The sequence below is a fragment of the Ostrea edulis genome, chromosome 3 (genome assembly GCF_947568905.1).
Source record: "Ostrea edulis chromosome 3, xbOstEdul1.1, whole genome shotgun sequence".
NCBI classification, from domain to species: domain Eukaryota; kingdom Metazoa; phylum Mollusca; class Bivalvia; order Ostreida; family Ostreidae; genus Ostrea; species Ostrea edulis.
Window position 1 is genome coordinate 82,469,216 of NC_079166.1, and position 27,974 is coordinate 82,497,189.

At 33.8% G+C, this 27,974-nt stretch overlaps 3 long non-coding RNA genes across 4 annotated transcripts; all 3 read left to right on the forward strand.

Moving 5' to 3' along the window:
• The first annotated feature begins 260 nt into the window (after positions 1 to 260).
• On the forward strand, positions 261 to 23,143 carry LOC130052928 (uncharacterized). Of its 2 annotated transcripts, none has more exons than XR_008801311.1 (3): positions 261 to 620; positions 21,732 to 21,907; positions 22,793 to 23,143. It is a non-coding gene; the product is annotated as an uncharacterized LOC130052928 (long non-coding RNA). The 2 variants fall into 2 exon arrangements; XR_008801312.1 differs by having other exon boundaries at positions 262 to 620; positions 21,732 to 21,878.
• Positions 629 to 17,147, forward strand: LOC125662343 (uncharacterized). Its single transcript, XR_007365339.2, has 3 exons — positions 629 to 3,464; positions 7,589 to 7,769; positions 14,389 to 17,147. It is a non-coding gene; the product is annotated as an uncharacterized LOC125662343 (long non-coding RNA).
• LOC125662342 (uncharacterized) lies at positions 10,930 to 12,679 on the forward strand. Its single transcript, XR_007365338.2, has 2 exons — positions 10,930 to 11,465; positions 11,873 to 12,679. It is a non-coding gene; the product is annotated as an uncharacterized LOC125662342 (long non-coding RNA).
• Positions 23,144 to 27,974: the final 4,831 nt, after the last annotated feature.

A 27,974-nucleotide genomic window follows, 5' to 3' on the forward strand; every position in this document is an offset into this window, starting at 1 on the left:
GAAGCCATAATTGATATCAAAAGTTGTTAATTCAAATACATTTTCATCACGAACTTCATTCACTCTTTTGATCACGTAAATTACACATATGTTTGGTACTATATTTTCAACGAAGAATTTTATTGTAACCCCTTAAGTTCGAGTCCAGCAATTTATGATATGTACTGTTGAATGTTTAAACTTAAATAAAAAGCCTGATTTTCAAGTTTATCTCAGAATTATATTTTTTCCAAATTGACAAAATGAAATGGGCCGATTAACAGAGAATAGGTCATAAACAGTGGCTAAGATACACTGTGAAAGTCTGTTTACATGAGTTGAGCGAATGTCTGGATGTATAAATGTATAGCAGATTTTAACTTTGTATACATATTTAATTTTAAGATTTCCTAAAGATGCACATAAACGTTGAAATTGGTTGAGGCACTGAATCTGGATGGATTTGTACCCATGGTGAATGAACATTCCTATATATCTATGTGTGTTCTGGGCACTTTGTGGTTTGGCACAGTGATGACAGATCCCTAGAATGAGAATTATTTTCCCACCATGTTCTCATAAGGGTATGTCTGTTGATGCAGAAATGCAGAACCAAGCAACCAGAAGGAATATTCAAAAAGGTAAAAAGTATATCATTAAAGAAACTAGTCAATTTATAAAAATATTTCATTTGATGGATAATACATGTACATATGCATGTATTTCAAGAATGTCATGATTCAAATTAGCATCTGATTATAATTTAATGATTCTGTACTTTTGTTTATCATAAGACAGTAATTCAAGTAAGTGATTAATTTAGAATTTAAGCTGAAGAAATTCAAATTATTGACTTATTACTTGATTTTTCCTTATGCAACACACATATTTTATCTACATATATATATATATATGTGTGTGTGTGTGTGTGTGTGTGTGTGTGTGTTTGTAAGCCCTGTCAATTGAACCAGTGAATAAGAAGGCACACGTGTAAATCAACACGGGGTCGGCCAAAGGAACACGGAAATGGTGGTGTTCAGTTGGATTTTTATAAAAATCAGCATAAAATCATTAAATAGGTCATCTACCATCAAAATCCTGAAGTGTTTACTTAACAGGATTTATGAGATGTGTGTAACAGGTGTGTAAAGATTTAGCACTCGTCCATCTTTTTTCCTTGCGAGCATGGCTTACACACTTTCGAAGTGCGCTGATGCTCTGTTTTAAATGACGTCATTTGTGATATCATCATAATGGAGTTTTCCAGGGAAAGAAGTTGGCCCATCTGAGGTAAGTAAACACGGTTGAAAGAAATTTTTTGCATATTATCAATGGGTTTTTTTTATTACATAGACTGATTAAATGGTGTTTCATACCGATCGTGTTATGTACAAGCGACAGAGTACCCGAGTTACTGAAAATTTCGATGATAAAAGTGATAAATCTGCGTGAACTGTTTGGGGTTTTTTTCTTTTTGAAATATAATCTTTGCAGTTAATGTACTCTGTATACTAAGAATTCATATTGATTTTGGATAGAATTTCACAAAAAGAAATGCGCCAGCTAGGTCCTTAGGAATCAACCCCACCCCCCCACACGGCACATTTTTTGGATGATTGGAACGTATACCCCTTTACATCTGTCTCCCTACTTTGAAGTTTTTTCCAACGCCATGACATAAATAATAAATAGATAAATAAATAAAAATGCAAAAATAAAAAAGAAAGATGTATATATGTATTCGGATTGGCATGTTCCACTTTGTCCGGGTTGAAATCCCTGAGGATGCAAATGTACATTACGCCGCACTGCTTGCAGTACGTACATGGTACAGCCGTACCGCATAGGTATGTAACTACTAAGACTATAAACCAAACAGAATATGATATGTAAAACTATTACTCTGAATGCATTTTACTTGTTTACAATGTAGCCTGTCGGGCTGTGGTGTCACACGCGTGGTTTACACGTGCACTTTAGGTGGCAGTGGAGGAAATTCGAACGATGTATGGATTATTGTCTCCTGGTAACTTTGGCAGTTACCTTTTGCTTTCAATCTACTTTTTAAGAATAATTCAACCCTCGCTAATCATTTCCAAGCTGCATTTCGATCTTGGAAGAATGATCTTCAGCTACAATACAAAATTAAGGGATGATGTTGTGTACTGAGTTTTTCTTGATTGTTTACATCTGTGATTGTTTATGTGATGTATAAACTGATCAAGCTGTACAGTGTCATGACACATAGTGGCATAGCTTCCATTTATATGCTTGTGCATCATTTTGTCAGAAGAAGAAATTTCTAAAATTAAGATTTTTAACATGTATATGATTATATGTGTTTGTTTGATTTTAGTATAATACCTGTAGAGAATATTTCAGTAATATGAAGTGCGACACATTTAGACGCATGCATGTGGTGTTTGAAGGTCTCATCTGAAAGACCAGCAACTTTCTCTTTTGAATGCTAAATATGACGATGGAGCATTCACCTCACTACCTACATTTACACCCTAAATAAAGTACATTAGCATGGCTCGAAACCATGAGTTCTTCATCATGAAGCAAATGCTCTGTTACCACTGAGCTACCAATTTTTTAACATGAATTCATAGCTAAAAAATTTAACAATTTATAACTAATTTTTTGGTTAATTCCATAAATATTATTCCTCTCTCTAGACACAATTCTGGGTAACCCCCTGCCTTTGGGGATATAAGCACATCATTTCTTTCAGAATGGGACAATGTCAGGAGAGCTTTTGTTATTTGTTATACTCTTAGTGTTGATGGCATCTATGAACAACAGGATAATGTTTTTAGATTATTATTTCTGATATCATATTTGTAAATTGTTTATGAGGGGTTGTTAAAGTTTGTGGACAAAAGGACACACTTATTAAAAATTCAAAGTTATGATAAGTAAAAAATATAGGAGATGTGTAACAAGATTGTAGATTTGAACATTTTAATTTTAATTAATTTTTATAAGTATTGATTTCAGATACATGTATGACATTGCATGCTTGATCGGGGAGGGGGGCTACAGTTAGATAATATTCTGGTCAGCACATTCGATAAACTACAGTTGTACATGGAACTCATTAAATCACTTCTTTTTCTTTCAGTGGTCTTCAACTTTTAATCTCCAAGAAGGAAATGTAATTAAAAGATGAATAAAGTATCCCTAAGAATACCAGAAGAAAGGCTGTGTTGAGAAAAACAGCCCTTCCTCAGTACCTCAGAACTAGATGATAGCCATTGTTACTTTATGCTTAATATGACACAGTATAGAAGATCTGATCATGAAGAAGTTACACCATTGATACACTTGCCAACTGCCAAAACTACTTTCTGATAGTATGACGAGATTAGAAGATATCATGGTGTAGTCATGACACAAACTGCAAATCAAATATTGTCTTCCCCAGAGGATGAACAGAGTGCTTCACATGGATAACATTTCCTTTTCGAGTTTTGAAATTAGTAAGTATACAAAATATTTTAGGCCACATAGTCATAAAATTATTTTTTAGATTTCCATCCTTGCTTGGAAAAAAATGGGGCAGGTGGTGTATTTTTTATTTTTCAGAATATATATTTCCCGTTCATTATACTCGCATGTTGCTGTAGAGTGTAGATTACTTCATATTTTTTTTTACATTGTTTTCTTTGGACAGAAAATTTTCATACAGCAATATTATAATTGTTTTTAAGTGATTTTGAAGTACATTTTCATGTAACACTGAAGTTGAACATTCTTTTGCACTTTTTTGAATAATAGTAATTTTTAGCTCACCTGAGCTGAAAGTTTAAATGAGCTTTTCCAATCCCCTGTTGTCCGTCTGTCTGTAAACTTTCACATTTCTGACTTCTTCTCAAGAACCACTGGGCCAATTTCAACCAAACTTGACAAAAAGCATCCTTTGTGAAGGGCTTTCAAGTTTGTTCAAATAAAGGGCCACACCCCCTTTCAAAGGGAAGATATAATTACAAAATTGCAAAAATAGGGTTGGGTCATTTAAAAATTTTCTCCTAAAGAACCACTGGGCCAGAAGAGCTGAAATTTACATGAAAGCTTCCTGACATAGTGTAGATTGAAGTTTGTTCAAATCATGACCCCCATAGGTAGGATGGGGCCACAATAGGGGATCAAATATTTTACATACAAATATAAAGGGAAAATCTTTAAAAATCATCTTCTCAAGAAACACTGGGCTAGGAAAGTACAAATTTACATAAAAACTTCCTGACATAGTGCAGATTCAGGTTTGTTAAAATCATGACCCCCTGGGGTAGAATGGGGCCATAAAAATCTTCTTCTCAAGAACCATTAGGCCAGAGCAGTTTACATAATTTACATGAAAGCTTCCTGACATACAGCTCTGTAGTGCAGATTCAAGTTTGTAAAAATAAAATTTCGAAAAGGTGTCGCTGTGTTTGGTGTAATTTTTGTTCGTTCTGCACAAACTTGCTCACTCAGCTTGACACAGCCTAGGTGTTCATATGTAAATTTTTTATTTTTCGTAACTTAAAATGTCGTGTAGCAATGGTGGCCAGATCAAATTTTCCTTCCAATGTTATAATAGGACTAGACATGGGTATCATTTTGCATACAATTTAAAGTATGTTTTTGCATATACACATTTTTGTAATGCCTGTACACATTGAATTATTAAACACCAGGCACGTCCTCCTATCTCCTTTACAAGCTATGTTTGTGTGGGGTTTTTTGGAGTTAGATTTTAGGTAGGAGAAATCATGGCCCCGTGAGTAGGTTGGGCCACAATACTTAAATAGGGATCAAAGTTTTAGAAGCGAATATGTAGAACAAATCTTTAAATATGGGCCAAGGTGAATCAGGTGAGCGATGTGGCCCATGGGCCTCTTGTTTGAATATGCAGTTTATGCAGGATCAGGATATGCCATTGCCGTATCTACTAATTAATGAGTCATTATTACCATCACTGTACCACAAAGCAACAGTCACTGTACTGTAGTTCTTTTGCTTAACATTATTCAATTCAGTTTGTCATCATCTTCTTCTAGTCTAAGACACACACACTCAATAATAAAAGTTCCAAACACAGAATTGGGAAATGGCATGATATCGCATACTTTCGCATTCAATAGCATCTCCATTAATCAATTTTAACAAGGCATACATGTGCAGTCACTTGACCAAATGCATATCACACTGCAACAGTCCTTCACAACTACCACATCTTTGGGTACCCTTATAATAGAAACATGTCAAATGTTATCTAACCACAACATGCCAAAATGTTAGGGTCAGTCATTGAAATGCTCTAAATGTTTGATATACAAGCCAAATATTTCTTCTCAACTTCTTTTTTTTTTTAAAAAAAGGTAGAATAAAAAACAATGGGGTGGATAATTTTGAGAGGGGTGGGTGTGGATGATAATCTGTAAATATGAAATTCTATGTGGCCTTAAGTACAGTAAATATGAAAGCAGATCTTAGTATTTAACAATTTTGTTGATCCATAATTTAATTATAGATTTTATATGATCTTATTTTGTATAATTAAAATCTTAGATGATATATGTAGAATAATTATATCATTTAGCAAAATGTAATGATTTGTAAACTATAGATACATATACATGTAGTAAATTTGTGTAACAATTAATACATTCAACCCAAAAATGAATTTGCATATTTTAATTGATTTTTAGCTCACCTGAACCAAAGGTTCAAGTGAGCTTTTCTGATCACATTTTGTCTGTCGTCTGTCTGTCTGTCCGTTTGTAAACTTTTCACATTTTCGACTTCTTCTCCAGAACCACTGGGCCAATTTCAACCAAACTTGGCCAAAAGCATCCTTGGGTGAAGGGCTTTCAAGTTTGTTCAAATGAAGGGCCATGTCCCTTTCAAAGGGGAGATAATCACAAAAATAGGGTGGGGTCATTTAAAAATCTTCTTCTCAAGAACCACTGGGCCAGAAGAGCTGAAATTTACCTGAAAGCTTCCTGACATATTGCAGATTCAAGTTTGTTCAAATCATGGCCCCCGGGGGTAGGATGGGGCCACAAGGGGGGATCAAAGTTTTACATACAAATATATAGGGAAAACTTTAAAAATCTTCTTCTCAAGAACCACTAAGCCAGAAAAGCTGAGGCCAAAAATAAACATTGATTTGTTTGATGTACTCCGACCGACCAATCAAATTTGCTCCTACCCGACCATTTTTTCCAGCAATTTAAAACTTTTTTTTGGGGGGGGGGGGGTCCTTGAAAAATAGAAAATTCTCCTTATTCTAAAAGAAAATATTACAAATTTTCATGACGTTAAAAAAAAAAAAAAAAAAAAAAACACCCTACCTACCGACCCACCTTGAAAAATGTGAGTCAGAGTACATCAAACAAAAATATTTTTAATGTTGGCCTGAGATTTACATGAAAGCTTCCTGACATAATGCAGATTCAAGTTTGTTCAAATCATGGGCCCCGGGGGTTGGATGGGGCCACAATAGGGGATCAAAGTTTTACATACAAATATATATGAAAAATCTTTAAACATCTTCTTCTCAAGAACCACTGAGCCAGAAAAACTGATTTTTACATGAAAACTTTCTGACATAGTGCAGATTCAAGTTTGTTCAAATCATGGCCCCCGGGGGTAGGATGGGGCCACAATTGGGGGGGGGGGGGACCCCATCAGTAAGCACGCCCCCTACTTCTGGTGTAATGGCAGTAACTGCAAAAATGAAGGCCATTGTGTACAATACTTCATTATCATTTAATGTTGTTCACGTTCTTCTGACCCAGGGATCGAATATTTTCTTACAATTTACAGTGGATCAAAGAGAATTGTTTTATAGTTTTTTTCTTCTTTATGCATATATGACCCAGTATGTCTCTGCAGAGCACAGATCTACATTTGGCATTTTCTAATGGCTTAATGTTCACTATTTTTAGCGATCAATTAAGTTTTTTAAAATTAGTTTTTCAATCAAAATTAGCATAAATATAAATCTATAGCTAACCAGGGGTATGATGCATGTGACCCAAATTTGTCATTATGCAGGAGCCTATATCTATTCTACGAAGTATATTTGATGCGCATTAAAGTTTGAAAATTTTAATTCAAAATATGCATTAAAACCGCTGTTTGAACAAGGCATAAGTATCATTTTAAAGTTACATATGTACGTAAGTATCTTTGCTAGATATGATGTTCAAAAAGATTAATCAGTTTTTTTTAATTACTGATTAGATCACCTGAGTAGGTATAAGGATCGATAAACTAAGATTTTGAATTTTTAAAAAAGCTGACAGACAGATGAAAGAGCTTGATAAATACCATAATACAGTCCATCATAACATGAGTGCATGAAAATCAGGTTCTAGAGCAGATATTAATATATTAGGTAGAACATTGATGATATGTCTTATCTGGTATATGTAAGTTGTAACACCCTCTTCATTAATACTGTGCATTTTGACAAAATAGTATATGAAGTCCAGTGGTTCCATTGAATTTGAACATATGTTGAATAAATATATAGTTAGTAGTGGTAGGGAACAGGTATTGCTTGAATGTGTCTACTAGATTTCTTGTTAAATAACCTTCACTTTAATTTCAGTCAAACATAATTTTGCATCAAAGAGAAAAAGTGGCTTTGACATAACCTAGAAAATACAATATTCATTAAAAAGAGCATGGCACCAGGATAGCTAGATGCCCATATTCCCAGCAAAATGAGCCAGTCCTAAAGAGAGTCCACTAGAGATGAAATAAAACGCATTAAAATGTGTTGAGAAAAGGTATATATATACAAGTTTTGATTTGCACCGTAAGAGTATATTGATAATTTGTATTTTGACAGCCTCCAACTGAAATACAGTGAAAATATTGCTGCAGTACTGTAATTATGTCTCCCCTCTTTCAGGGGAGACATATTGTTTTTGTACTTTCTGTCCGTCTGCCACAAAATCTTGTGAACACTTCTCCTATATGGCTAATCGGATAGACTTTAAACTTTGTATAATGCTTCATTGCCATTTGTAAATGTGTATATTGGTGGGACGGAAGGATCCAATTATTTTCTTAAAAGTTAATAGTAGATCTTAGAGGGGTGGAGGATGTAAAATACCTTTTCAACACTTCTCCTCCTATATGGCTTATTGGATAGATTTGAAACTTTGTACAATGCTTCATTGCCATTTGTAGATGTGCATATTGTCGGGACAGGAGGGTCCAATTATTTTTCTAAAAGTTAATAGTAGATCTAAGAGGTGTGGAGGATGTTAAAATAGCTTGTGAATACTTCTCCTATACGGCTTATCCAATAGACTTGAAATTTTGTAGAATATTTCAATGCCATTTGCGATGTGCATATTGCAGGGACAGATCAAAGATCCAAATGTTGTCCCTAATATAGTGGATTGTAGGGGTGGAGGGTGTAATATAGTTTGTGAACCCTTCTCCTATGTGGCTTAATTATTGGAGTTCATAATGTCTATGTTCCTGCTCATGCTTTATCTTCCATACCATGCAGTACATTAAGGGGTTGGAGGTTTCATTTGGAGCACTTCCAATTTGGGGAGCTGGGGATACATTTGTTCTTCATAAAAACAATCTGAAGTTATGATATATCCCATATCGAAAAAAACTATAACTAATTAAAGTTATAACTTTGTAACTAACAAAAGTTACAAAAAAGTTATAACTAAGTTATCGGAGTTTGGAACCACTTCTTCAAATAAAGTTATACTTTACTTATAACTCGGGTACAAAAAAGTTATACTCATGTATAAGTTATCATCTTTTATTTCAACATGAATACAACAAGTGCATAAAAGTTATCAAAAAGTTATACTTCAAAAAAGTTATACTTCACAAAAGTTATCAAAAAGTTATACTTAAGTTATGGAAAAGTTACAAAAAAGTTATACCCAACAAAAATTGTGGAAAAGTTACAAAAAAGTTATACCTGACAAAATTTATGGAAAAGTTACAAAAAAGTTATACCTGACAAAAGCTATGGAAAAGTTACAAAAAAGTTATACCCAACAAAAGTTATGGAGAAAGTTACAAAAAAGTTATACCCGACAAAAGTTATGAAAAAGTTACAAAAAAGTTATACCCGACAAAAGTTATGGAAAAGTTACAAAAAAGTTATACCCAACAAAAGTTATGGAGAAAGTTATATAAAAGTTATACCCGACAAAAGTTATGGAAAAGTTACAAAAAAGTTATACCCGACAAAAGTTATGGAAAAGTTACAAAAAAGATGGGGATAATAAGACATTACCGATTATAAACAGCGACTATTATTGGTATATTAATTTCATTTATAAAGGTGGCCGAGTGGTTAGAGCATCGCGCTCCAAATCACATGGCCTCTCACCTCTGTCGGCGCGGGTTCGAATCCCGCTCGCGCCGGTAAGTGAGAAAGTTTCCCAGTTTACTTTCGGAAGGTCGGTGGAGGTCTCTTCCAAGGTACATTGTATCTGGGTTCTCTCTTCCACCAATAAAAACTGGGTGCCACCAGATAACTGAAAAATTGTTGAGCGTGGCGGAAAACATCAAACAATCAATCATTTATAAAGTTTGGCACAAAAATATAAATAAAATATTCATCACTAACTCTTTGTACATATTATCACATTAAAAATTGGGCAATCCCTTATGAAGGGAATCCCATATATATATATATATATATATATATATATATCACATTACTGAATGTATAAAAGCTAGGTCTGTTTCATGTTCTGGAGACTGACTTGGGAACTAATCTTGGTCCTCATCGAAAACTTGACAATGACCTCTGAATCCCGGCATCGTCTTTAAATAAAAAAGAAAATACTCTAGTAACTAACTGTCATTGATTCTCCAATTTAAAAGATGGATGTCAGAAATTACAAGTTTTTTTGTTTTCACCTTTTAAATACATCTTCACAAATTGAAAGAAATGTGGGCGACTGATTATTCTTATTCGAAGTTAAACAATTTGTTATTAGTGTTATATAAAGAATTTATTAATTAGATTATAATCTCTTACCAAGAATAGTGTTTAAAATGGTCTTTTCATTTGCACCAGTTAGGTTCCCCCTCCTGAAAAGTTCCACTTGTTGTTTTTTTTTTTTTGGCTTATATAAAGCTTGTATATCTTTGGGATAAATGTAGATCCCACTACCAGGCATCAGCTCCATCATCTAGAATAAGAAAAAGAAGCCAAGATAAAAGAAAATCACAATCCATTTATTTCAAAGCTTTATTATTATTATTAAAAATTTAAAAAAAAAAAGACTCAAAAACTTTTTTAACCTCCAGTTAACATTTTTTTTATTACTCATTCCGAAATTTTCTTATCTAATTTATAGCTTTTTTAACTTCATGTGAATAAAAAAGAATTTTCTCCCTACTTTCCTACTCGACCCTTTTTATCCCTAGTCGGGAGAGGCCTAGAGGGCAAGCAAATATTTTCTTAAAGATATAAATATTTTTTTCAGTATTAGGGAAGGGAAATTCTATACTATTATAAACACATTTTCTTATTTCTAAATCATGTAAATTTTCATAATCGTACTTTTATTATTTAAAAATGTTTGTCCACATAAGAATATGTATTTTGTCAACAAAATGGAGGGAATCAAGAAGGGCTAATATGTAGGACTGTATAGTCCAACTGCAGTTTTAATTATCCTCAAGTTAAAATAAACTTAATACATTCTGACAAAATTTGTGTAAATATTGTAAACAGAAACTTGCTTGAAAAAGCCTACCTAAGATCTTGGCGGGATGCACGCCAGAAAAGCCATGGCAGCTGGCTTTCACCAAATCCCCAACTTTATACTGGCAAAACCCCTTTCTTGGATCTTTGATGCGTGATATGGTTATGATGCTGACCTTTTCTTCCTCTATCCACTCCATAAGGGCATACATGGTTCGTTGAACAAAGTAATAATAGAACCTTTCAACTTTCACCTTCTTGAACCGATGCTATCTTGTTTGAAAATGGAGAGCGGAGCCGATTTGACCAATCAGTGATTAGAGGAAATACCGGAATCAAGGAATTCAAAACCTTTATGACTTCAAATGATTAAAACTCGTAAAGTATATACGTGAGATTTTTTTAGTTATATTCATCAGTTTTGCTGAAATTGATCAGGAACAATCAAACGTATTTTTATTTTTACGTAAATACCCGATTCGCACACTTCCGGTTATTCCGGATGTAAACGAAGAAGGCGCCAGTTTAAAAACAAAGATTGAAATAAAAGCGAAACACTCGTCACTGCTCCGAAGCTATGTACCCTCACAAAGGTGGTAGCTACCAGGTTTTCCATGCCGATAAGTCTAATCCAACACTCAAAGTATCCCTTTGGCGAATGCAACAAGGAAAAGACAACATTTCATCAGAAAATTTCGACAATCGAAGTGTGGCGTGTGAAACTGCTGGCCCTGTCGCCATTATGATTATCGATGCCTTTCATGAGAAATCATTTAACCAGGTTAGTTTTCGTTACGATTGTGTACCGTAACTGTTGATGTAGTTGAAAGGTAACAAGTTCCTAGATTTCGTTTTATGCATTATATTCTGATGCTTGTAAATGATCCAATATTCATAATCGTAAGTTACAAGCCCGGCATGTAGCCATTATTTTATTTATTACATTTTATTTGTGAATTTTTATTTCCCCTCAGAAATGACTTCAAATTGTAAAATGTTTAAATGCAATGTCAAGCAGATTTATTTACTTATTTCTTTTTTACATCATCAGTCACATTGTGATTTATAGATATCATAGGTTGTATGATCGATATATATAATAGCCTATCAAATGACATGTTGCACCGAACATTATATAGAAACATTTGTGCTATTTATGTACTTTTACAATATTTGTTTTGTTTTTAGTTGCTTCAAGATGTTGCTGAAGAACCTGCTTTCTTACCATATCATATATGTTGACGGAGATTCAGAATGAGACAAAGAGTTTGATATATGATCCTACACCTGACAGAAAAAGTTGAGGATCTTGGACCACTTTGGTGCTCATCTTGTTTCTATTTTGAGGATTGTAATGGATAATTGAGATGCCTTTTCCATGGCATCCAACATATTGAAACCCAAATAGCATTTGCGGTTTGTGTTCATCAGCAGCTACTGACGTTGTCCCAAGCTCTGAAGTTTGACAGCAGTGAAAGGGAACAGACAGGGTTGCTGTTATTGGAGCCTATGTAAAAGACCTTTGAAATCTGAGTAACAGGCAGTCCTTTTGACCTTAGCTGGAGAGTAGGTCCGTGTGGTTTTCTTCAAAAGACTACTTGTGGACGAACAGGTGGAGACAACAAAATAATTCGATTCAAGGAAACGTTCATTGGGAGATTAGAAACTTTTGTTAAAGTAACAGGACATGACTACAAATGAAAAACTTTGTTTTGTTTTCACAGTTCCTAACAGGATTGAACAGGAATATAACATGTTCAATGTCCAGAACAGAGACATCATTTAACAGTCATACCTTGTTTTGTGTCACATTTACCAATGAGATTTGAATATAGAAATATTTTTTGATACTTTTTTGGAAAAGACGTTTTTATATATATGCCTTAATTTGATTTTGATAGACTATGCATACCTAAATTGATGAATAGTGTCTCTTTTAACATGGAACAGAAGTCCATATGGACTTATTTTTAATAAATACTGTGACATATCTCATACATGTGTTCAGTTCATTATTCGTTTCAATTAAACAATTTGACCTGCCATTCTCCATAAATAGCACCTAGTGGTAATTGATCAACAATCATCATACATGGTGTTTTGAATTCTGACGGGTTGTATCAGCGTATAAAGTTCATTAAAAATATAATATATAGAATGTTTTATTGATCGTACAATGCATTTATTATTCTATAAGTAAGGATCCTGGATTTTGTAATTTTTCCATGCAATTTCTAATCAATTCCTTAATCATCCCCCCAAAAGAAAAAGATTTTAAAATTCAACATTGAAATTTCCCTCTGACTAGCTTTTTTGTGGCAAAATAAGAAATGACACAGTTCACTGAAGTGTTTGAAAGTGAATAATCACTAAAAATTTACAGAAGTCAATCCAGTTAAAGACCCAATTTTAAGATAATGCCCCAAAATTGTAAACTGCCTGTCAATCAAACATTTAACAATAGATCTCAGGTGGAGGGACATCTGCAGACACTGGTCTCCAGCTACCCCAGAGAGGTGTTTTGATAACAATAACAGCCAGTATCTACAGGCATTCTTTAGATCTTGAGGAAGCCCAGTATACCAGAGTTTTGATAGCATTGACCTGTCCACAACTGCTATTTTCTTGTAATTCAATTGTTTTTAAAAAGACCTCTGAACACTGGAATTTCAATAGTATTTTTCCCCCTTTATATACATGTATTATAAATTACACAATCAGAAATCAAACAATAATTTGCACAATAATTTCTAAAACTTATAACTTATTGAAATAATTTATGTCATGAATTTTTTATACCTCTATATTTATAACAGAAATTATTCATTGAGTCAATGACAGAGAGAGGGGGTGGGTGTAGAATGTGTGTCATCTACCCTTACATGTAGGAATACAACCATTATTCAAACACTATGACCACAGAAACTCTGCAGAGGTCCCTGAGACAGGTCCTGTGTATATCAAGACAGCATGGACAGGTAGATTTCTACCATGTTTTGTCTGTATTTCTTAGAGTGTCATGGGATATAGCAATTAACACCTTGGTAGACCCTGGCCACTCCAGGTAAATAACATCTGTTTAGATTGGGCTCCACCTACATTTTCACAGACCAAAGGGTCATGAGATAGGTCTTTAACATTCAGTTAATTACTATGAAAGTGTCAAAAAGTATTGGTAACCCCCACCCTCAAATGACAAAGTCCCAAAACTGGTACATAAATATTGGATATGCTTGAAAATGGCTAAGTCCAGAAAAGTTACATTTTAGTTATACATGAAAATGACAAAGTTCAAAAAGTTACACTTTAGTTATACATGAAAATGACACAGTCCAGAAAAGTTACATTTTAGTTATACATGAAAATGACAAAGTTCAAAAAGTTACACTTTAGTTATACATGAAAATGGTTAAGTCCAGAAAAGTTACTTTTTAGTTATAACTTTTTTGTACCTCAAGGCCTAGGTATAATTAAGTTATACTTTAGTTATAACTTAGTTATAACTCATTTCAGTATGTTTATGATATCTGTATCACTTTGAATCTTTAAAAATGATAATTGATGTGTGAATTAATATTTACAGCTGATCATTTGATAAACACTTACTTTGTAGAAATAGAAATTATGATTTTTATCTAATTGTACATTTCTTGCTACCTTTTACGAAGACCTTTTACTAATCACTTCTCTAAATATTTTTGCAGATTTGTCAGAAAGTTATGCATCATGATCAACAGAAAAGAACTTCACAGGTAGACCAAAGCTGACATGGGATGAGATCCTAAAACGAGACCTAGAGTTTAGAGGATTGGATAGGATCAATCCACTGGGTCGCCAAGTGTGGAAGTACAAACTTCAACCTCGACAGGACAGCCAGGCCTCACCCTTGCAAAAATATTAATTTGGCCTGGATAGTCAAAATGAGTGATGATGATATCAAGGTCTGACACTGTAAGCTCAGTAAGGGTAGATGCTGGCAATGGAGCTGTTAAGCAATACAACAAACAGGTTTAACATTGAACATGTTTATATACTTTTTTAGCTCACCTGAGCCAAAGGCTCAAATGAGCTTTTCTGATCACCTTTGCCTGTCGTCTGTCTCTCTGTAAACTTTTCACATTTTCATTTTCTTCTCCAGAGTGAACCACTGGGCCAGTTTCAATCAAACTTGGTATGCATCATCAATAGATAAAGGGTATGCAAAAATAGGGTGGGGTCATTTAGAAAACCTTTTCAAGAACCACTGGACCAGGAAAGTTGAATTCACATAAAAGGTTCCTGTTTTGTGCAAATCATGGTATCTGGGGGTAGGGTGAGGTCACAATCGAGGATCAAAGTTTTACATTCATATATAGTACAGATTCAAGTTTGTTAAAGGTCATGGCTCACAGGGGTAGAGTGGGGTCACAATAGGGGATCTAAGTTTTATATGTGAAATATATACAAGGAAAATCTTTTAAAATCTTCTCCTAAAAAACTAGATGCAGAACTAAACCCAAAATCGTAGCTCTTTGAGAAGATATTGGGGCAAGTCAGAGCGCTAGAGCTTCAGATGAGCCCCTTATTAAAAATCTTCAATTTACGGCACAGAAAAAAAGTGCATGGTTAAGTCCCTCTATCACTGCATTCCTGCATCGCTGTCTCGTGAATTTAATATTAAATAATTCCTAACATATTTTCCCACTATACTTGTTTCCAAGCATACTTTCAAATATTCCTTAAACCCACATATAACCTAAAAACTCACAGCTTCAAGTGATTTTCTTTGTTGATGTAGCCATGTTAGGTATACGTAGCCAGTCAATTTGAACCCCAGTTCATTTCCATACTCGTACTCATTTTGAAACATAATGTCTGTGTGAACTAATATCCCCACAAATATTTTTAGTGAAATATTTTGGATGAAATCATCCCAGTTGGGTTAAATACTTATTATTCAAAAACTGTAGGTTTGAATATTGAACTAATCTCACAGCTTTCTTAAGTTTGGTCCCCATCCACTCCAGTCTGTTTTTACGCTTAACTATTGAAATGGAGTGTAAGGGATCAGACTAGGCTTTAATAGCATTATCAATTTTCAAAAGCTTTAGAAAAATTATACAATTTTAGGTCACTTGAGTAAACTCAGATGACATATTGCTATTAGTCTGCGTCCGTTGTAGTCCGTCGATGTTAACAATTGAATATTTTTAACTAAATTCTATAACTGAAAGGTGAAGATAACGAACAGCGATCAATCTACGATTCGAATAACAGAATTCTTTTCAAATTTAGTATGAAGCACACAAATTTACATTAAACCTTCCTGACATAGTGCATATTCAAGTTTGTTAAAATCATTTCCCGGGAGGTATGGTGTGGTAACAATAGGGGATCAAAGTTTTATATGCTGATATTTTTAAAGGAAAAATCTTTAAAGATATCTCTTGAACTATTTAAGCTAGAGCTTTCATATCTTGTATATACAATTTTTATGGCAAAACAAATCTGACCTATTCAGTGTGTCCTGAACTACATTGTGTTTAAGGTAAAACTTATACGGTACCAATTTTGATGCACCAGATGCGCATTTCGACAAATAATGTCTCTTCAGTGGTTGGCGTGGGTTCGAATCCTGCTTGCACCGGTAAGTGAGAAAGTTTCCCAGTTTACTCTCGGAAGGTCAGTGGTCTCTTCCCAGGTACATTGTATCTGGGTTCTCTCTTCCACCAATAAAAACTGGGCACCACCAGATAACTGAAAAATTGTTGAATGTGGCAGAAAACGGCTAAAACAATCAATCATATTATGTTCTTTGACCTTGTGACCCTGAACTCTTAGTTTGACCTACTTTTAAGAAAGTATAACTTATTAAGTATATCCAGGACTATTTTAGATAGGGCTTTCATGTATTGTATATAGATTACTTATGGCAAAGTCTTTCATATCATACCAAGACCTATGACTTCATACCTTGGTCTTATCCAGAACAGCAATATCATGCTTGTCATATCTTTGTGTTATATGATTTCATTTTAGTAATGTTGTGTTCTTTAGAGGTAGGTTTGGGTCACATTATTCATGAGAATAAAGATTGATAAAATAGCATTTAAAAATCAAAACAGCAGGGCCAAGGTGACTCAGGTGAGCGATGTGGCCCCTGGGCCTCTTGTTGATTTTGATATTTGTACAGATATCGTTTGTATGAGAAATGGAACTCTTTTTTTTTTCTTTTACAAATACATGTATTATCATATGGATCCATCTGTGTTGATTATTTAATCAAAGGACTACATTCAATGTATTAAATGCAAATTTATTGATATGTCTGTGGTTGAATTACTCATGTATGTATACATTTTTTGGCACATGCAATTACATATATAATGTATATATATATATATATATATATATATATATATATATACTAATTGTACATATAACATCTCCTGTAATACAATAAAATATATGACTGAAAATAAAAGACCTGCTGTTTTCATTGCTACCATGGAACATTAAAAGATTAGAATAATTCAAATATCTTAATGAATTCTGTAATATATGAATTTGATATTTGTATACAATTGCCTCACTGGTGTTCAATGTGAACTTCGGTTTATCATTTCAGTTTGCTCTTTATATCAAATCAAAATTTAAGACAAATAAGGAATTATTTCCGAAATTGGTTAATATGGTACATTGTAGTAAAATAATCAAGAGTTTATTCATATGAGATAGCTAAATTCCACATGGATAACCAGTGACTGATTCTTAATTGTCAACATTTTCACCAAACAGTTTAGAAATTACCCCGGTACATACTATTGGGGGATTATAAAATTCCTTAAAAAGTGACATATTTTTAAATATCACCTTTTCAAGGAGAAAAATCCCTTTAAGTATATGAATCCTATGAAGAAATTAAAAGAGAGGTGGCTATAGGTATATGCGACCCACCTGATCTTTATTTTTCTGCAACATATTCAAGTGTGTTTTTATCACTTGTATGGTGAGATTCATTTGTGGCAAGAGCTGTTATGATGTCTCGAGTCAGAAAGCACCAGAATCCACTAGGAATAGTTTTAGATCTATGGAGCGCCAAATTAACAAACTCAAATATTTGAAGATATCTTTAATTATTTGAAGATATTATCAATTCATTTCATGCACGCAATCAAAGATCTCTTCAAATAATTAATATCTTCAATTCTGCATTATATATATATTGCGAGCATGAATTGAATTATTGATATCATTATTTATTCTGCTGAATTGATGCACGCAATAATTTAATTGTTGCTCTCCTCAAATGAATTATAATTTAATGATACCAACAATAGAATTAATGCATTGCTACAATTCAATTGAAGAGAGCAATAATTCATTAATGCTAACATCACTTAATGTGCACAATAATTGAATTATTGCTCTCTTCTATTGAATTAATGATATCATTAATTAAATTGATGCGTGGAATAATTATTTTAGAGAGATTATCTAATTGAGATATAATCTTCAATTCAAGATATCCACAATTGAATGATTTCTTTAATTGAATTGTTGCTCTTTAAAAAAAAAAAATGATGCGCGCATTAATTGCTTATGAAATAGCCTTGTATATATAATTAAAAAGATCCTCCATTGAATTAAAAGAGATAATCAAGTCATTCATACAGAGCTCTAAATTAATTTTTGCGAGCAATATTTCCACCACATGGATGTGCGCATCAATTGAATTAATGAGAGCGATAATTGATTTGATGCGCGTATATTATTGGACTTCAATTTGAGTTTATGTAAAACATTAATAAGATTTTAAAAATCAACCTGGTGAATTTGTATTATAAAGGTCATGAGAGGACACGTCCAATTTTTGAACAAAAACAGAAGGTAATATATTCCCTTGAATTTGCAATTGGTCATCTCTGTCCTCAGATCGGTAGGGAAAGGAGTGGGGGTCCAAATCACTTTTATGAGAGAGATTATTTCTCATTCGAAGGCGCGAATTGCCAATGTTCAGGGAATGTTTTAAATCTCTACTTGCCTTTCGAGACTGAACTAAGTTCATCAATAAAATTTACAAATATGTAACTTGAATTTTACCTTTCGTTATAATAGTTCAATTTATGCGCAATGTACCAGGTTCAATTGTCGGTGTGTTTCAGACGTGGTTAATGAGTTTCAGACGTGGTTAATGAGTTTCAGACGTGGTTAATGGGGGGGGGGGGGGGGTGTCCAACACGTAACACGTTTAGGGAAGGGTGTAATGAGTGCCAAAGGCACGAAATCTCTAAACAAAAATATCTAAGATGAAGCAAAATCGTGATTTTTGGGGGTTCTCTATTACAATTTTGTCTTCATATTTCGAGGTGAGATGATAGTCAAAATTGACATAATGTGCATGTACATATCATAAACATGTAGATATTTTTGTAACAGTATATAAAGGAACCGGGAACAAATCCTGATTCTGAAGTTATGTTATATAAACTGGTGTTATAAACCGGATTTTCAAAGAATTTATGGTTTTTGCAACGTTTGATTAAAGTTTTCTGTAAGGTCACATCTATGTAGTTACATATATAAACAGAATGTTCATGAAAATGTTCCCTTTTAGAGTGGAATTAAGATATCGCGTGACATTTCTTTACAAAGATATCTAATTTTTATTCATGTCAAAAGTCAACAAAAAACTTAAAGTGATACAAAAAATGTATATGATTATGAATACTTGTTTTAGATCCTTTAGGCACTGTATTACAGAATTTTGATTTTATTTATCATACTTTTTGGTCGAATTACTACAGAGTCTGGCCCGTACAGCATGCATTGGCAAACGAGGGAGTCTATAATCATAGAAGTATATATATATAATAATGATGATTATCATAAGTTATTATTACATTAAAAGTCATCATTATGGACACTACTACCCCTCCCCCCGACCGGTCGCGGTAGCTCAGTGGTAGAGCGTTCGCTTCGTAACCGGGAGGTCGTGAGTTCAAGCATCGTTCATGCGTCAAACCTAAGACGTTAAAATTGGTAGTGTTAATTGCTCCTTCGCCAAACGCTCGACATTTAGAAGTGAGAATCACGGATCTTTTGGATGTGACCTTATAAACGTATATCCCTTGTCGTACATGTAGTAGGTGTTGGCACGATATTTCAAAGAACCCTCACTGCTACGACCCTGAACCCTATGGATACATTGGATAGGTCTAAATTCGTGGTACTCCGCTTAAAGCTGGTTACGTCTCAATATGAATAAAATATTCTCGACGGGACGTAAAATATATAATCATCATCCAATCAATACTACCCCCCCCCCCTTTATTTTTTATTTTCTTGCGGCGATAATTTCAACGAAATGTGTGGATTCCCTGTCTATCCCATCCCAATTTCGATTAATGTCATCGTTTCACGCTTTTTTGTAAGCTTTAGAGATTTGACCTTATTTATTTAGCGTGGTGAGAATGATTGTTTGGATGTTTCAGAGTGTTTGATTGCCCGTGTGTATCAGAGTGTTTAGCTGGCTGCGTGTATCAGAGTATTTAATTGGCCATGTGAGTCAGAGTGTTCAATTACACGTGTGTATCAGAGTGTTCATTTGCCCGTGTGTGCCAGAGTGTTCAATTGCCTGTGTGTAAAGGAAAGTGTTCAATTGCCCGTGTGTAAAGGAAAGTGTTCAATTGCCCGTGTGTAAAGGAAAGGGTTCAATTGCCCGTGTGTAAAGGAAAGTGTTCAATTGCCTGTGTGTAAAGGAAAGTGTTCAATTGACCGTGTGTAAAGGAACGTGTTCATTTGATAAGCAAAAATTCAAGGAGTGAATAAAACGATATTTCACAAATTTCGACCGCAGCAATGTCTTCTATGTTGTTTTTAGTACCAAATAGTAAATTTTCGTACTAAAATACATGTACCTATAACTGTAGAAGTGTTCAGTTGCAGGTGGGAAGGTAAGGTGTTCATTTGACACGCGTTACACGTATGTGTGTGTGTGTGTGTTTATTCACCAATCAAGGGCCCTTGAGAGACATGTACAGTTTAAGTAGCAAATAGTTATAACAATATAAATAAATAACAATCATTCAGAAGTACTAATTCTGTCAGATTTCACATTTCTGCACTGCACATATCATAATTATATATGAAATACTGACCGAAACAAGATTTGAATTAACAAAATGAAATAAACAATAATAAATAACCGAATTCAATTGCTTCACACATCTAAGGGCAGTGCCAGTTTCAGAGACAGTGGATAATGATAATGTTATGTGAATACATATGAAATGGTAATCAATATCAGTATAAGAGTTTAGTAAATACAATATGCAAATAGAATACACATGTACATGCAGGATCCAGTTGTTCTGAATGTTTTATGCCTACAACTTTTACTATGTATAAACTACCCCAAAATCAGGTGAAATTGTATATTGTTTTAGTCAATTAGCTACATTCTCTGAAGAAATATATTGAGAAATTAATTATTATCATATCCATGTATGACTTTTGTATTTATTTGTAATAAAATGTTATCATTTTAAAATTTTACATTATGTCCATTTACATCTACATACAAATATTCCTTTTCAAAAAGAAAAAGATGGGGCATATTGTTTTTCATTTGTCGGTCTGTCTGTCAATCTATCGGTCTGTAGACCAAGTCTTATCTGCTCAATATCTCAAGAATCCTTGGCTTGGCAAACATCAAACTTTGTGAACAGGTACATCTTAGAGAGTTTATAACTATGGTATATGATAGACTGTCTGTAGGTGTATGTGGAGAACAGGAAATTTGCAGTTTGTCTTGGAAAATTTAATAATAGAAATTTTGTTTTGTCTAAATCTGACATATTGATCACAGTGGGGTTAAATTCGATACTGGTAAAAAAAGATTACTCTAAGATTTGAATAAGAGGAACAATGAAGTAAAAAGTGACATTCATCTTCTACACTATCTGAAGAACATAAAGTACATAAATGATATATAACCCTGATCAATTTTGCACCATGTGGAACATACATGTTTCTGAAACATATCTTGTTGAATTTATATTTGCAGTAGAGCTACCTGGTGCCTAAGTGTGAAAAGATGGTGTAGTGGAGAGGTACTTCTGCTACCCCTGGTGAGAGGGCCCGACCTAAATGTCTGATGTCATTGGAGCATATAGATCAGTTTCTAGCCATTGATGAGACAGAAAGTTGGATTGTATGTTGAAGATATTGCTGAATGCTTTGGTATATGTTTAAATTAGTAGCATTGTCATGGAATTTTTTCATTTTTTAAAACAGTTGGGGTTTTTTTGCAAAAATAATTAGAAAAGTTTCATACTGTACATGTAGGATTTATACATAACTATCATACTGTTCAAAATATGAAATGTTAGGCTCGAGACTTTAGGAAACAGATAAAGTAATTACAATGCATGTTTAGGAGTGTCAGTTGGAACCTATTTAAAGAAACATGTCTGTGTTTTATTTTTTACTAGGGGTGAAACGATGCATCGCGATGCGGCCGAATCGCGATGTAGTGGTCTCGATTCGATGTTCGATTTATTAGCGGTCTGTTTCGGTTCGATACGGTTCTAAAATCATAGCACACATTGCTCTTGATAACACGGTTTCTGATTAGCCAATGGAATTGAAAATTGCCCAATCAACATACGAGTAAACTTTGCTGTATCAAAATGGACGCAGTTGAGTTGAAAAATGCACCCCCAATGTATAAATCCGGGGTATGGCGACATTTCGGCTTTAGGACAAGTGATAAGAGTGTTGCTCTATGTTAAACGTTTTTACATTATGTAGAATTTATTTGCAGAGAGCAATAAATACAACGAAACATAAGAAAATCTTAGCATTATAAAGAATTTGGTATATGCTATTGTATCGAATCGAAAATCACCGAATCGAGATTAAAGTATCGAAAATCGAATCGAATCGAGAAGGTACTGTATCGTTTCACTCCTATTTTTTACCAAATTAAGAGTTATTTTAGATTATAAAGAAATATTTGTTTAGAAATCAAGCAGTCTTGTTCATCAAATTCTGTCTTTTTCATTCTTGTAAACAGACTTTTCTTCAGATAAGACCAGAGCTTTCATCTTCTTCTTTTTTCTACAGGATTCTCAGTCACACCAACTTTCACCTCACTTTCCATGATGTCAGCTTTGTCAGTGATATGGGGCCACAAGGGGGATCCAAAGAAAACAATGTAAAAAAAATATGAAGTAATCTACACTCTACAGCAACATGCGAGTATAATGAACGGGAAATATATATTCTGAAACATAAGCATCCATGAATTATCAATTTTGTGTGCATATGTTTTGCACTTTAAATGATTAAAAGTGTTTGTCATTAAATATGTTTTTAATAAATAAATTTAATAAATATTGTATTGACTTTTTTATGTCAGTGATGCTGATTGAAATTCAAAATAATGGTTACCAGTTTTGGGAAACAACTCTTTTAGCAGCTTTCAATGCTGCATGGAGCTAGCCAGATCAAGATTTTTTATTAGGATCTGAGGATGACATATTGTTGATTATTTTCCTCTCCCTGAACTCCACCTCCCATTTATTACTCAGTTTGGTGCATGGCTGCAGGACTGTGCTAGACTATATTGAATCCAAGGAGTTTTAAAAGTTAAATGTACCTGTAAATACCAGTAGAGTTTTAGAACAAAATATATTATAAATAGATAACTTATTATAAATAGGTTTGTTGATCCAGATCAAAACTTATATCTCTTACCCAAAAGGACATTCATAGTATGCATAGCATACTTTTTTCCTCTTTAGCAAACATGCACACTATACCTGGTTTTCTTCATGGAAGCCAAACAGAATATTCTGTCAGATGTACTCCAAGGATTCATATCTTTAAAAAAAAAATCATGATTAATAGTCTAATTATAGATGTACATGTGTGTTCTGCTCAAATCCCGATATATATGTGAGTGGTTTGTTTATCTTGTTTTTAATTCATTTTCTTTATTCACTTTACTGTGTTTGGCATTTTCTAGACTATAATTAATATATACTGGGTATGTCTCTGTATATGTGTATATTAATTTATATATAAGTACACATGTGCAGTGTAGATTATTAGTACTTCATTTATTAGACATGATTTTGTATAAGTAATCACTAAGCCTATAACATTCACACCTGTAGCCAGGGGGGGTTCGTGGGGTTCGTACGAACCCCCCCCCCCCCCCCTTGAAAACTACTAAGCACTATTAAAGTCGGCATTTTGTTTGAATTGTGACTATTAAAGTCGGCATTTTCCGAGAACTATCCTATTAAAGTCGATGTTTTGCCCAAAGTCTTTTCAATCGAACAATTCTGATAATTTTAATGTCTTCTAACCGCTCTTTGATCTAGAAATACGAACACGGAATGATTCTTAAGATCGTCTTTGTTTTTATTTTTCGTTTCAACTGTTACTTCCAGCTGAGCGCGAGTCTATGTAACTCCCCCCCCCCCCCCCCCCCCCCCCCCCTTGAAAAATCCTGCCTACGGGCCTGACATTAAACTAAGGGTGAAATATGTTTTCATTGACAAACAGCATTCAAGGTAATATAATAAATAATTCTATATTTAAAACATTTATATTGAAGGTTTAATTTTTTTTCTCTAATTCACTGCGTGAGTCAATGTATATCTTGTTTGCGCTAAAAAACAAAAGGTAGACCTATATATAAAATAATTATAAAAATATTGGATTAATGAAATTGATACCTGTACTGTCATTATTTGTGACAAATCACCAGCTTCAAAGTGTTGTACCACCTTTTCTAGTCTTCTGTGGTTTTCTATCCGTTCTCCTTCTTCCGTTAGTCTCAAAATCATGTGTCTATAAATTTCTTTAAACGACAATATGAGTGTGGCATCAGACAATAGTGTTAAATATGAAGTACAGTGTGTGGGGGTGGGGGTCATTGCCTGAAATATCTGGGATGACTCCTCCACATGCATACATTTTTAATTTTATCTGTATTTCAGCCATAAGAACATTGACGGTTTTCATCTTTTTGTGTTAGAAATTTCCCGGTTTGCCATATTTGTTGTCAATGTAAACACGGAAGTTCCCGTGTATACCTATGGGGTAGTAAGTTCAATGCTCATTTTTTAAGTATATTTCTAAAAATATATTACTTAATTGTTATCAGAACGCAACATCGGAACCCCAAAATACATATCAAAGGTAAAACACATACACTTTCACATAAAAACCATTTATTCTCCTCTCTTGAAATATGTACTTCGTACGATAAAAGGCGTTAACTAGTTAAATATAGCTTTGCCCTGCGGAAGTAGTTATGCGCGGTAAGCGGTCATTCTCTACCCAGAGTTCCGTGCGCTCCTCGCACTATACCTCTGTCAACGACTTTTTACAGAAATCTTGTAAAAGTTTCTTTGATCCAACATTTATGTTTTGGACTAAATATTTAGTCATATTATGATATGTTTTTGGTGCAATCAAATTGATGCTTACTGTAAATTGTTTAAAATCGCCGTTTTCTGATCATAAATTTGGAACTACTTCGTAATATGCGTATGAATGTAGGATATACACGTGGTGGAGATTTAAATGTAAACATGGAATCAAATGTAAGAAAGGCTGTAAAAATACGATAAAACTTCTAAAATAAGAGACAAACAGCTAAATGGTAAATATGCACTTATACAAGTGTCAGTTGGCTATGAAAAGAGCCTGATGTATCACCTGTTGCCTGAACTTTTAAAGGGAAAGGAAACCGAGAATGATTGTTTATATCATGTGATTATATTGTCACGTGATTCCAAGCGTTGACAGAGGTGTATGTGAAGCTTGCGTAACGCGCCCTCTGGTGAGAGAATGGGTAAACGGTAAATGTAGTACGGCCGAAAGCCGAAAGTCCCGGATAGCGATTTTTTCGAGATTTGTAACCTAGGTACATAAAAAACATAAACTCTTCTACAAAAGTACCAAACCAGAGTTTTCACCTGCCAAAAAGCGGTAAATCTAGTACGTTTTATAAATGTCGAAACCCAAACACGGTCGAAGACACTGACTGATTTCCACAGCCCCTTTGTAAATACTGGGTTTTAACGTAGTTCCACACTCCTGTGACGTCATAAGATTGTGCAAAGTCAATAATTTAATGACTGGAACATAAATTTTGTTGGAGTCTTTTTCAATAGTTATTGTAAAAAATCTTGTTAGCCATAAAATATTTCAAAAGTCTTAGTTATATTTGAATAGTCAATTATGCGTTTCAAAATATTGAATCCAAGGACAATAACTCTGTTTTCATTAAATTATTTATCAAGTCCATTATGCAATAGATTTCCTATATTTTTCACAAACATTTTACCAAGGTGATAAGGAATTATTATCTATGTCTTTTCATGAAATTACATAAAATTTTAATCCATGAGTGGTTTTGAATAGCTCAGTTGTATGGTGCCAGACTTAGGATTTTATGGGGGTATACATACTCTGGAAGCTATAGATTTGAAATTATTAAGGAAAGGTATGGATTTTTTTTTCATAAATAACTATAACAGATGTACATCTACTAATATAAGCAGAAAAAAATTATATGTAAACCATGCTATAAGGAAATTGTGTCCATATATGTTTGTTTTTTAACATTTTGGAGAGTAAAGCTAATTCAATAATTTTGCACTTATTATACTAAAACTTGATGAACATAGTGAAAATGACATGTGTTTTAGTTCTTGACATGTTTCCTGATAAATAAATGCAATTTAAAATGTTTGTTGTTGTTTTTATTTTAAAATAACAACAGGTAACTGTTTCCAATGAATTTCATAAAAATCTACATAGGGGTACATTACTTCAGTAGTGTCTGTAATGAAAATAAATCTGGAAATCCTTAACTAATTTGCCTTTTCTCATTACTCTGAATGTTAATCTATTGATTCCAAACAAAAAAATGCTACCTAAACCCCAAAAATCCATGACTAAGGACCCACCTTAAGTAATCCTATTCATGCAAAATATATTGATTAAGATTTCATTTTATGTTTCTATCATTATTTCCACAACACAGAATAATAAAAACTGCTGTATTTTGTAATCGTGATATTGTTTTAATCGGAACAAGTAGGTTCCCTTAGTTTGGTAAATTCGTACCTAAACAGCGTACGCGTACATGTAAAAAGATAGTTGAGGATGTCTGTCGGTAATTGTCATATATGTATTATTTTAAAGTTCTATATTCCAAAGTTCACACCTGCATCTCCAACATAAATAAAACAATGTTAGGATAGTAATTGATTCTGACAGTCGCTAATGGGTAACCTATTAAAAGCGCTGACTCTCCAGAACTTGATATTTGATACTCTGTGAAACTCTTGTATTGTAGCTTAATGCATGTTAATGTATTATCAGTTAATAAAATGTAGCCACAGTGAACAGACGTGTTTGTATAGATTCATACACAACAAATTGGCGACGAGGATGTTTTAAGATATTACTGATAATTCCTTGGAAATTTTCGTGTCAAAGAATACTGCAAAGTTTCTGTGATTAACAGGTCATCATTACCAAAATGGCAGGCTACATAGGAAAAATTGATCCCTTTGATTGAAACTTGGACTTCATATGTTGAAAGACTTGAACAATATTTCAAGGCTAATAAAGTGGACAACAATATGAAAGTACCGGCGCTGTCAAGTTTGATCGGAGGAAAAACATATTCATTATTACGCGATCTCACCAGTCCAGAAAAACCGGCGGAAAAAAACTTTGAGGACATTGTCAAATTGTTAAAGGACCATTTATCACCCAAACCTTCGGTAATCGCAGAGAGGTTCGGGTTTAATCGACGACAACAGATGGACGGCGAATCAGTAAATGAATACGTGGCAAAACTTCGAAAACTTGCTGAATATTGTGAATTCGGGGATAATTTAAATGACACCCTTCGCGACAGAATAGAACTCTCACACTGCAAAAAGCCATTGACATAGCCGTGGCCATGGAAACTGCATCAAAGGACGCACAAGAACTTAGAGACAAGCAAGTCAGTGTCAACAAACTGAGTCATCAACGCAACTACCAACAAAAGACCGACACGCCACAGCCTAGCAAATGCATCCGATGCAATGGCAAAAATCATGTATCAGCCGATTGCTACTTCAAAGATGCCGTTTGTCGAAAATGCAACAAGAAAGGTCACATTAAACGAGCATGTCTGACAAAAGGTAAACATAAATTTAAAACAGCCAAACAGAAGAAATATGTAAGGAATGTGGACCAAACTGAAAGCGATGACAGCGATTCGTCA